Source organism: Saccopteryx bilineata, chromosome 2, assembly GCF_036850765.1.
Source record: "Saccopteryx bilineata isolate mSacBil1 chromosome 2, mSacBil1_pri_phased_curated, whole genome shotgun sequence".
NCBI lineage: Eukaryota > Metazoa > Chordata > Mammalia > Chiroptera > Emballonuridae > Saccopteryx > Saccopteryx bilineata.
The window spans coordinates 164300735-164312789 of record NC_089491.1 but is presented as its reverse complement, the minus strand read 5'-3'; the positions used below and the strand labels follow the sequence as shown (position 1 = coordinate 164312789).

The window sequence follows — 12055 nt, the reverse complement described above, 5'->3', positions numbered from 1 at the left end:
TTGTGGGTTTGTCATAGATGGCCTTTATCATGTTGAAGTCTGTTCCCTATATTCCCACTTTGTTGTGAGTTTTGATCACAAATGGGTGTTGGATTTTATCAAATGCTTTTTCTGCATCTATTGATATTATCATGTGATTTTTATCCTTCCTTTTGCTTATGTGATGAATCACATTGATTGATTTGCAAATATTGTACCAGCCTTGCCTCCCCAGAATAAATCCCACTTGATCATGTTGTATGATTTTTTTCATGTATTGCTGGATCCTGTATGCTAACATTTTGTTGAAAATTTTAGGATCTAAATTCATCAGTGATATTGGCCCATAGTTTTCTTTCTTTGTAGTGTCTTTGTCTGGTTTTATAATGAGGATTATACTTGCCTCATAAAAGAAACTTGGAAGTCTTCCCTCCTCTTGAATTTTTTGAAATAGCTTGAGAAGGATAGGAGTTAGTTCTTCTGTGAATATTTGGTAGAATTTGCCTGTGAAGCCATCTGGACCAGAGCTTTTGTTTGTTGGGAGTTTTTGTTAACTGTTTCAATCTCATTTGTTGTAATTGGTCTGTTTAAGTTTTCTGATTCTTCCATATTGATTTTTGAAAGATTATGTTTCAAGGAATTTGTCCATTTCACTAAGGTTGTCTAATTTTTTGGCATAAGGTTGTCTAATTTTTCTTCATAGTATTTTCTTACTATCCTTTGTATTTTTGCTGTGTCACTTGTTACTTCTCCACTCTCATTTCTAATTTTATTTATTTAAGTTCTCTTTTTTTCTTGATGAGTCTGGTTAAAGGTTCATCGATCTTGTTTACCTTTTCAAAGAACCAGCTCTTGGTTTCATTGATCTTCTGTACTGTTTTTTTAGCCTCTGCCATTAATTTCTGCTCTGATCTTTATTATTTCCTTCCTTCTAATTCCTCTGGGCTTTACTTGCTGTTCTTTTTCTAGTTCTTTTAGATGCAGGGTTAATTTGTCTATTTGAGCTTTTTCTTGCTTCTTAAGGTATGCCTGTAATGCTATGAACTTCCCTCTCAGGACTGCTTTTGCTGTGTCCCATAAATTTTGAGTTGTTGTATGTTCATTTTCATTTGTTTCAAGGAAAGTTTTGATTTCTTCCTTGATTTCATAGTTAACCCATTTGTTATTTAATAACATGCTATTTAGTTTCCAAGTGTTTGTTTTTCTGTTTTTCTATTGCAGTTGATTTCTAGTTTCATGCCATTGTGATCAGAGAAGATGCTTGATATGATTTCAATCTTTTTAAATTTATTGAGACTTGTTTTGTGTCCTAACATGTGCTCTATCCTGGAGAATATACCATGAGCACTTGAAAAGAATGTATATTCTGCTGCTTTAGGGTGAAAGGTTCTGAAGACATCTATTAAATCCAGTTGATCTAGAGCAGGGGTCCCCAAACTTTTTACACAGGGGGCCAGTTCACTGTCCCTCAGACCACTGGAGGGCCACCACATACAATGCTCCTCTCACTGGCCACTAATGAAAGAGGTGCCCCTTCTGGAAGTGTGGCAGGAGGCCAGATAGATGGCCTCAGGGGGCTGCATATAGCCTGTGGGCCATAGTTTGGGGACGCCTGTTCTAGAGTGTCCTTTAAGGCTGCTGTTTCTTTGTTAATTTTCTTTCTTGAGGACCTATTGTTAGTGGGGTATTAAAATCCCCTACTATTATAGTATTGCTGTTGATCTCACCCTTTATGTCCATCAAAATCTGCTTTATATATTTATATAAGTGCTCCTATACTAGGTGCATAGATATTTATAATGGTTATATCTTCCTGTTGGATTGCTCCCTTTATCATTATGTAGTGACCTTCTTTATCCCTTACTATATAGCCTTTGTTTTAAAGTCTATTTTGTCAGATATAAGTATTGCTACCCCAGTAAATCACTGATTCAATACTCTGCTTCACCTAGCCTGCTGTTAATTCCTTCTAGTGCAGTCTTCATTTATGATATTGTATTTGTCATTTCTGACTAGTTCTTTTTTATGATTTCATTGTCCTTTTTGATGCTTACTCTCTCTTTATTTAGATGTTCATTATGTTCATCCATTGTTTTTCTAAGATCCTTGAACATTCTAATAATCATTTTAAATTCTGCATTTGGTATCTTGGTTATTTCCATTTCATTCAGTTCCTTTTTTTTTTTTTTTTTTGTATTTTTCTGAAGTTGGAAATGGAGAGGCAGTCAGACAGACTACCGCATGTGCCCGACCGGGATCCACCCGGCATGCCCACCAAGGGGCAATGCTCTGCCCCTCTGGGGCGTTGCTCTGTCACAACCAGAACCATTCTAGCGCCTGAGGCAGAGGCCATGGAGCCATCCCCAGCGCCCGGGCCAACTTTCCTCCAATGGAGCCTTGGCTGTGGGAGGGGAAGAGAGACAGAGAGGAAGGAGAGGGGGAGGGGTGGAGAAGCAGATGGGCGCTTCTTCTGTGCCCTGGCTGGGAATCGAACCCGGGACTCCTGCATGCCAGGCCTACGCTCTACCACTAAGCCAACCAGCCAGGATTTCATTCAGTTCTTTTTCTGGGGATTTCTCTTGTTGATTCATTTGGATTGCATTTCTCTGTCTTCCTATTTTGTGTATAGACTGCTACTTTGGGTGTGCTGTTTGTGTAGCTAGCTGAGTATAAGGTTGGTGTTTCCTGCCTCCATCTTCTAATTGTGTTGTTTCTACATCTTCTTGGGTTGGCATCAGCTGTTGTTTGTAATCTGCTGTGGGCTACTAGTCTGCTGCTATTGCTCTTTTTGCTATTTGTGTTGGTGTTTTCTATGCTTCAGCTGGGTCAGTATGAGGAGCCCCTCCTTAAGATACCACTCTAACAAGGGTTGTTAGGTCCTGAGCTGATGCTTTCTGTATCTGGCCACTAGATGTGCCTGCCCTGGACCTTCATGGCCAGAACCTAGCACAGAACAATGGGTGGTCACTGCCTATGACTGACTGGCCCTTAGCAATCTTCTTGGTGCTACAGGTGATCCAGTATTTGTGGCTGCCTCTGCTGGGCCCAGGTGCCGTTGTAAATATCAGCTGTACTCCTAGGCTCGCTTTTATCTACTCTTGGCCAGTGGGTGTTGCCTCTGTGGTCTGCCCACCAGCCCACCGCTGCCACCTCCTCAAATTTTCAGGCACAGATACCAGCCGGCGTGCATGTGGGCTGGGCATTGCCCCCACCACCACAAGCTTGTGGCCAATGCCTCCACATACTGGCCGGCCTGCCCTTTGGGGGGCAGTGTAGCCCACACCTCAGCACTCAAAACCAGTGTCCCTTATATGCCCCCTGCTTCTAAGTGACTCTGCTCTAACTAGAGCAGGAGAGCTTCTGGTGGGTGGAGAAATTGCTTTCCTTTGCTGGTGTTGCTTCTCCCAGGAAAAATGGCCGCTTAGATTTGGAGAGTGACTCAGCAGCATAGGGATTAGCGTGGCTGCCTCCCACAGTGTCTCTCAGTGTGCTCTCCTCTCGCAACTCCAGTCCTCTCAGCACTTCCTGCTCCCGAAGCCTCAGGGAAGTGACTGTGAACAAGGTTTTCCATGTGGTCCCTCTAATATGGAGCCTGGGTCTGAGAGGTCTGTCTCCCTCTTGCAAACAGTAACCCAGCTCTTCTCTCAGCTAAATACTGTTCGTACACCTCCTCTAGTCACTGGGGCTCTGGGCTGAAGCTCCAGTCCTGGCGCTGAGGACCTACAACTCTCTGGGCACCCCACCCCACCATGAAAGTCCCTCCAGGATGCCACTCACTCCTGGGAGCGGGGCAACCTGTTCTACGTTTCTGCCTTTCCTATCAGTCTCAGTGTGATTTCTTCGGTGATCCTTGGTTATAGATTCCTCTTAGTTTAACCCAAAGTTGGTTTTTCAAGATGATTGTTCCCAAGTTAAGTATTCATCCACTTTGGTTCTGGGAGGTGGGAGTTGTAACATTCGTCTACTCTGTCGCCATCTTCTGGACCCCGAAATCCACTTTTTAAGCTAGTACAGCTATGCTCCAGCTGCCATTAGTGTTAAATCTCAATTCCAGGTGTCACCTTCACTAGAAAATTGTTCTTGGCCAAAACAGGAGCCATCTTGCTGAGGAGGCTCTGCTGCTGCCCTCCTGCCTGTGAAGACCTCATCTAATGACATAGGGTTACAGTCAACTGCCTTTTTGGTTAACACTTGCTGAATTTTGTGAGATCAGCTGAGGCTCATTCTTGTTTCCTTGTCTTTCAAGCCAGTCCTGCTTCCTCCACACTCTTTCTCCAGAGAGCACTCCCCTAATAAATCAAGAATCCTCAGGCTCTATTTTTGGAGAACCTAACCCAATACAGCCTCTGCCTAATTAGATAGGTGAGATTGATGAGAATAGTAATGGTTACTTTGGATTTTCTTGCTCAACCTCTATTCCTTTATTCTAGTTTGCCATCTTGTATAAAGTCTGGAAAACTAAAAGTGACATTACCCAGACTGTCTTGCAACCATAGTTCTGGATTCAGATTATATTCTGCCAGCTAAATGTATTCACCAAAATATAAAAAACTGAACCAAAGCAGAAACCATATTTCTCCCCCTTGGGAATAGTTTTCTGATGGTTTTTGGTGAGGTGAGGATTTTCTGCAGTAGTGATTCAATTTCTGGTTACAAGCTCTGATGGTGTTAAGAAGTAATTGATTCTGGTGACAGACGTTTTTCTGATGTTGGCTTCCAAGATCACTGTATTTGAGCAGCCAACACAGTGCATTCTTGAACTCAGGACTACGAGTGGCAACCTCAGGGGTGGTACTTCTCTCAAGTTGATCCTATAAGAATGTGGGAGTCAGTCTGAAGTTCAGCTGACAGCCTACTCTTTTATGCATTGCAAAGATTTTTTAGGTGCCCAATTTCCTGTAATGCTCTAAAAAGGTAGTGATTTTTGTATCCTACCTTGAACCCTGGCTGATCAAAGGAAGATTCTTTTGCTGCAAGAACCCCAGTAGAAGAACCCAATTAAAGAGAAAGCATGGCTTGATCTTTGGTCATGCAGAGGATAAAGCATCTACTTGGAATGCTGAGGTTGCTGGTTCAAAACCCTAGGCTTGCCTGGTCAAGGCACATATGAGAAGCAACTACTACTATGAGTTGATGCTTCCAGATCCTCTCCTCTTCTCTCTCTACTCTCTTTCTAAAATCAGTAAATAAAAGTCTTTATTTAAAAAGAGAGAAGCTTACATATCCATTTTTTTGGCAAAATAACTAAGCCCCTTAAGCACTAGTTCTTTGTTTCTTTCCTAATTACTTATCAACCTACCTATAGCCTCCATTTGAGAAGTCTTGGCCTTTTAGTCTATATCACCCTTCAGTTCTTTTACTCACAGCTAACCAACAAACTCTCCATGACAAAATTCCAAAATGTCAGAAAATCTGGGGCATGTATCTTGTTTTAAATAGCTGTGGCCAGACAGGTGGTGTCACATGGCTAGAGTTGCTCCTTCCAAGAAGTGGCAAGTTCTCTAAAAGGAAATGATGGAGAGCTCTAGAACACAGGTTTAGAAGATCAAGTCCTCTATTTCTCTGGGCTCACACTTCTAATTGGAGGAATTTCTGGTAGAGTAAAACTATAAACTATTGATGTAGGGGGTGTATTAGTTTGTTAGGTCTGCCATAACAAAGAAGCTTAAACAACATACATTTATTTCTCACAGGTTTGAAGGCTGGATGTCCAAGATCATGGTGCCAGCAGGTTGGGTTTCTTCCAAAGCCTCTCTCCTTGGCATGCAGACAGCCACCCTCTATTCTTCTATGCCCTTACATGGCCTAGTATCTCTTTGTGTATCCAAATTTACTCTTCGTAGAAAGACTCAGGTAAGATTTGATTAGGACCCACCCCAATGCCCTCATTCTAATTTAACTGACACATCAAAGGTCCTTTATTGAAATTAAATCACATTCTGAGATAAGGTTAGGATTTCAAAATATGAGTTTTCAGTGTGGGACACAATTTAGCCCATAACAGGAGGTGTCCTTGAGTGTAGTTTCTATATGCCAGAAAATGACCATTCAGAAGTTGCTCTTTAAGTGAAGTATTGACACAGGTTACAACATAGATGACCCTGGAAAACAGTATGCAAAGTAAAAAAAGCCAGACACAAAGGACACGTATTATATAATTCTATTTATATGAAATATCCAGAATAAACAAATTCATAGAAACAGAAAGTAGGCTAGAGATTACCTGGAGGTGGGATGGGAAGAAATGTGGTAACTGCTACTGAATGTGAGGTTTCTTTTGGGGGAGGTAAAAGTGGTCCCAAATTATTGTGGTGATGGCTGCACAACTCTATGAAAATATTTAAAATCACTGAATTTCACAATTTAAATAGATTAATTTTGTGGTATGTGAATTACAGTTCAATAAAGCTGTTTAAAAAGATAATTTTAAGAGGAAATGAAGAAAATACTCATTATTAGAAATATTTTTACTTTAAACAAGTAATATGTAATTTATCAAGTTCTAAATTAAATGCCATAGTTAAACTTTAGGTTTTTAAATTTAGATTCAGATTTTATTAGCCTAGTGGTAAGTGTAATAAACTAATGGTCACTTGAAATTAGCTTTTGACTAACTTCAGATCTCATTCACATACCTATGTAATTAATCATCTCTAAACATTTAAAACTGTATTTACAACTTTAACATTTCATTTCATTCATAAGTACTTTAAATGTTGAATTTAATGCCTTCCTAAATCCTCAAATAATAATCATAAATTCAATATGATGAGTATAAATTTCTCAGCGTTCTGAAACTGTCTATGAACTCATAAGATTTAACTAAAACTTAAGAAGTCTAAATCATAAAGGCATTATGCAAAAAATAAACATAAAAACAAAAACTCATAGACACAGATAACAGCATGGTGATTACCAGAGGGGAAAGGGAGTGGGGGATGTATTGATAGAAAGGGTAAAGTGGGAATAAATGGTGATAGAAGGAGACTTGACTTAGACTGGTAAACACGCAATCCAATATACAAATGATATACTATAGAACTGTACACCTGAAACCTATATAATTTAATTAACCAATGTCACCCCAATAAATTCAATTTAAAAAGTCTAAATCAATTATTCAGTTTTGCATTTTAAATTTTAATTGAGGTTATCATTCTAAGATACCAAACATTACTTAAACATTATAAGTATATAAGGTACCAACTATACACAGGATCATTTTAATATTAGTTTTAATTCTTTTACATTTTTAAATTCTTAACTGTAAAACATCTTGTAGTTAAAACATGTATACACACTGAAAAGGCCAGGTAGTGTTCCAGTAAACTGAGATTAATTAGAGCAGAGGTTTTGGCAGGTCCCGAGACCTAGAAATACAGATAATCCTGAATGATTCATCTCTGTTCCAATTATCCTTTTCTAGTCACTTTGTCTTGGGTTACAAAAATTGAAGCAAGGTGTTGGATTCAAGTTACATATATTACCTATCTACTCACAAAAATCTGGAGATTTTCCCTGTCACAGCGACAGTGAACTGCCCAGAGACCAGATGACATGCTCTGAGGTGCTGAGAGGAGGCAACAGCCCTGGTCAGCAGACTGAAGGACTGAAGCCCCATCCCTAACCTTACTCAGATATTTATTAGCCAGTGCAAGTAATTCAAAGAAGCAGACAGCAGAAGTTTTCAGGGGTGAAGTAAAGGACAAGGAACATGCTGACTTTTAATCTCTGTTATGAGGGCCTAAGCATTTCTTATTACTGAATCTTATCTTGCCGTTTTGCTGTTTCCAATACAGAGTCAGAGAGGCCCCTGGACTTTCATCTGCTCAAGGCTTTCACCCTAGGGCGCCTCGCTGTCTCTAATTGTTTTTCTAACTCTGCATGTCTTTATAGCATATTCCTACATATCCCCCTTTTTTGTTTCAGTAAAGATTAACAGAGAGTAAGATAGTTAGGTGGTTGCAGTTGAAGGTCAAGGGCAAGCATAAGAAAAAAAGGTTTTTAGGGGATACAAGCATGCCTATATTTTGCAAAAGTTATTTAGCATGCCTGGCTAGATGTTTCAAAGTGTCCCAGGTGATGTCAGGTGCTCCCTGAGTGCTTGGGAGTGAGGTAGGTGTCCACCTTTTTTTTTCCTTTGGTCCATTCCTGGAGGTGGATTCACTATCAGCTTTTGGATCTCTGGAACTGGGTTGCTTTCTAGGGGCTGGTGCTAACTTGTGATAAGGCTTCATGTTCCTCACTCAGAAGAAAATATTGGGCCCCTTGCATTACAAAAAAGTGTCAAGTTGGGTTTTGGAGGCTCTTCAGAAGTCAGGGACCAAGGCACGTGCCCGGTGTACCTGCCATTAAATCCACCTCTGTCCTCACTAGTATTCAAAGAGGACCTGTTGATGACAAAATTGGAACTTGCCCTCCCCTTCAGGTTAGTAATTCAACTGGATTCTGCCACTCAGGGACAGCTAATATATCCCGGTACAACATGAGAGGCTTAGGCCATTGCTTGGCTGGTGTAAAATGCCTCTTGGCTGCAGTGAGTCTAGATGAGGAAATGTTAAAAAAAATTAAGAGTAAAAAGAGCCTTATACAATTATCTTTTGGGTTGAGTTTCTCCTCCTGACTCTCCCTTTTTCATTTGTGTAGCTGGGGCTTAAAAAGGCCATTGGCTCCTTCTGTAATACCTGTAAGTTTGGGTGAATTTCTCAAGCTCCTGAGGCCCCTAAGAATATCCTTTTTATTTTCCTTTCAGAACAATCCTATTTCTAAACTCCTTCCTTTCTCTTTTTCTTACCTTTGTCTACTTTCTCAGTTCCTTCTTTTTTTTCTCTGCACAAACCTTTTACAACCTGCACAAACCTTTTGAAACTTACACAAACCTTCTACAACTTACACAAACTTTCTTATCTATTCAGAAATAACTAGCTTTCAGAACTTATTTACTTTCTTTTTTCCTTTTCCTTTCAAAAGTACCTCCATACCTTATACCTTCTATCATTAAAACCATACAGTTTCTTTCTAATTAATCAGAATTCTCAACTTCTAAAACCCTTAACTTTCAGTGACAACTAAGTCAGTAATTAGCAATTTTAGATTGATACTTTTATAAACATATTATATGACATTCAGAAACAAGTTATTTCATTGGCAAACAAACTCATATTTTAGAGGCATAACGGAGATAACAGGAACCTTTTGTAAACCTAGGGAAAACAAACATTTTTTGTTAAGAACTTCAAAAGACATTAATAAAATTTAAACTATTAGTAATATAAAATGCTTTTCTAGACCACCTGGTTAAAAAAATTGGCATAACTTTATATATTACATTATTATTAATAATTACAGAGAATTTGTCTTTGGCAGCCTTCCAGGATGACTGAAAAGAAGTGAGGGGACGGGCCACTGAGCCGCTTGAATTTTAAAAGTGTCCCTCTTTTTTTTCTCTTTACATTGAGGTCCTGGCATGACCTCTCCCATTTTCATAGCCTGCCTTGAGTTTAAGGGCACCCTGGATTCAAACCTAACATTCTAGCCTTTTCTTAAGGGGATGATGAAGGTCTCTTCTTCTGTAGCCAGTTTCTGCTTGTTAGGGTTGGTGAAATATCTAGTGGTGGGGCTGGCCTGAGGTTCAGGCTAGGTGGTGAGAACAGTTTTTATAAGCCCTTTCCAATCCCAAGGGTCACTTCATATTCTGTCCTGTTTGCTTCAACTATCCCTTTGGTAAAAGTGCTTTCCCAATATTCAAAGTTTAATCTTCCCTCCTTTGGATACCAAGGGTATTGTTGTTGGATCATGAGCAAGAGGGCAGTTAAATTCTGATCTGACACCTTGCAGCTCTGAGTCCCTGTAGCTATAACTTGAGGCTCTGCTGCTCAGGGGAAAGGGAGTTCCTCAGGATGAATGTAAAGGGAAATCCCTGACCTGATTTCTAAAAGTGACCTCACCGCAAGCATTAAAGGGCTATTCCCCTGCTGCTTCTGTCCCTTACCAAATGGGATGAGTGGACATCCTTTTCCTTTGCCAGGCTTTGGGAGGTCATTTCTTCTGGTTCCTCATGTGAGGAACCAACTTATCACTGCAACAATGAACAACTCAAAGTAGCAAGCCTTACCTTTGGTTCCCAATCCTCACATAGGGCACCACTTATCACAGCAACAACGAAGTAACCGCAGACCAGATGACATGCTCTGAGGGTCTGAGGGGAGACAACATCCCTGGTCAGCAGACTCAAGGACTCAAGTCCCATCCCCAGCCTTACTAAGATATTAGCCAGTACAAATAATTCAAAGAAGCAGACAGCAGAAGTTTTCAGGGGATCAAGTAAAGGACAAGGAATATGCTGACTTTTAATCTGTATTCTGAGAGCCTAAATATTTCTTGTTACCGAATCTTATCCTGCTGTTTTTCTGTTTCCAATAAAAGGTCAGAGAGGCCCCTGGATTCTCATCCACTCAGCGCTTTCACCCTAGGATACCTTGCTGTCTCTAATAGTTATCCTAACTCTGCATGTCTTCATAGCATATTTCTACATCTCTCCAGGTGAATCATTTGATTGCATTTTGCATTTTTAGATTCTTAGGATAGATATGTTTTTTTAAGTTTAACATTTAAAACTTATTTGCACTTGATAGAATATTATACTCTTTAAAATGCATATAGCTATATAAAATGATTTCTACTTGGGTTTTGGACGTCTTACATGTGATTTTCTCTGACTTATACTCACAATTTTTGAGGTCACTGTATTAACGTTGCATTAATCTTGTTTGCGGAAAGTTTGCATTTTTCTCAGCTTATCCATGCAGTAGGCTGAGGAGAATGTTTTGCCAGGTGCTGTGCTAAGTTCGCAGGCTGTAAGAATGAATAAAACCATTTGTTAAAACTTATGGGAGTTTAGACTCACAGATGGGGAGACATAAATTAATAGAAAATCATTGTAAGTACTTGTCTGTTCCCTTTGAAAAGAAGGGCAAGGGCTTTTATTGTCTTATTCTTTGCTGTTATCACTAGCACCTAATACATAGGAGCAGTCAGTATTTGTTAAGTAAATGAATGTACCAAAATAAAGTTATACAGAGGGAGTTATGGGAGCCCGCAAAGAGACATCTTCCTAGTTTTACGTGTGGAGGTTTGGCTGGAGGGTAAGGTGAGGGTGTCTCTTCAGAGGTATCATAAAAATATCCTTGAAAATGAGATATGAGCTGACTGCTGGGAGATAAAGAAAATTAGGTGTAAATGGGGTAAGGCGTTACTCAGAAATTCCTCTATGATTTTGAATTTCAGTTAGTTCAGTGATGCCAAGGGATCAGTCTGTAGAGATATGCAGCAAAAATATTTGAAGATCCTTGTAGACTGCAGTAATTATTTATTTACATTCTAGTATCTATAAGAATATGCTGGTTTCTTTTTAACTTGTCTGTCTACTCCTACTACACTGGACCACATCTGTCTGCTACCCAGAAACTCAGCATAATGGTGGGGATAGAGTATCTTCGTTCCATGAATGAATGGATGGATGAAATAAAGAGTAACAGTAGGGTGAGCATTGTGCAATGATAGTCTTCTGGATGGTAGGATGTCAGGAATGTAGTCTACAACTAGACTGGGCAGGGTGCTAGCTAATCAACGGCTTAAAAAATGGTGTTTGGTAAGCGTCTCATCTCAGAAATAATACCAGAGACGTGAATGTGGAGGGTTTCAAAGTGCTTTCCTAGAGGAAAAGTGAAGAAACACAAATATAAGCGCTCCAGAATTGATCAGGATTTGTAATTCCAGGTCCCAATGAACAAGAAAGGAGAGAACCTAGCTGGTCAGAAGATCCCAGACATTGAGAAACAGGAACAGACTGTGAGGTCGCCCTCCATGGCCAGGCTCAACAAATAAGCGATACCGAAGCGCAGAGTAGGTGCCAGTAAGGCCCAAGTGGAAAGCAGAGCGTGTCTCAGGGAATACCCGGCTGCCATGAGCGCTGAACACCGCTAGGTACTCCAGACTCCAGGAGGCCCGGGGCCGCCCAGCCTGCACAGGGGCGTGGGGACCGCGGCGTGAGGATCGGAACGTGGCAGACCGGCGT

The 12055-nt window shown here is 40.3% G+C and overlaps 1 long non-coding RNA gene across 2 annotated transcripts; it reads right to left on the bottom strand.

Moving 5' to 3' along the window:
- Positions 1-6313: 6313 nt before the first annotated feature.
- Positions 6314-11928, bottom strand: LOC136324866 (uncharacterized). Of its 2 annotated transcripts, none has more exons than XR_010729155.1 (4): positions 11790-11928; positions 10709-10833; positions 10094-10177; positions 6314-9182 (listed from the first exon to the last, which is right to left on the bottom strand). It is a non-coding gene; the product is annotated as an uncharacterized lncRNA (long non-coding RNA). The 2 variants fall into 2 exon arrangements; XR_010729154.1 differs by having other exon boundaries at positions 11785-11923.
- Between the last annotated feature and the right edge of the window lie 127 nt (positions 11929-12055).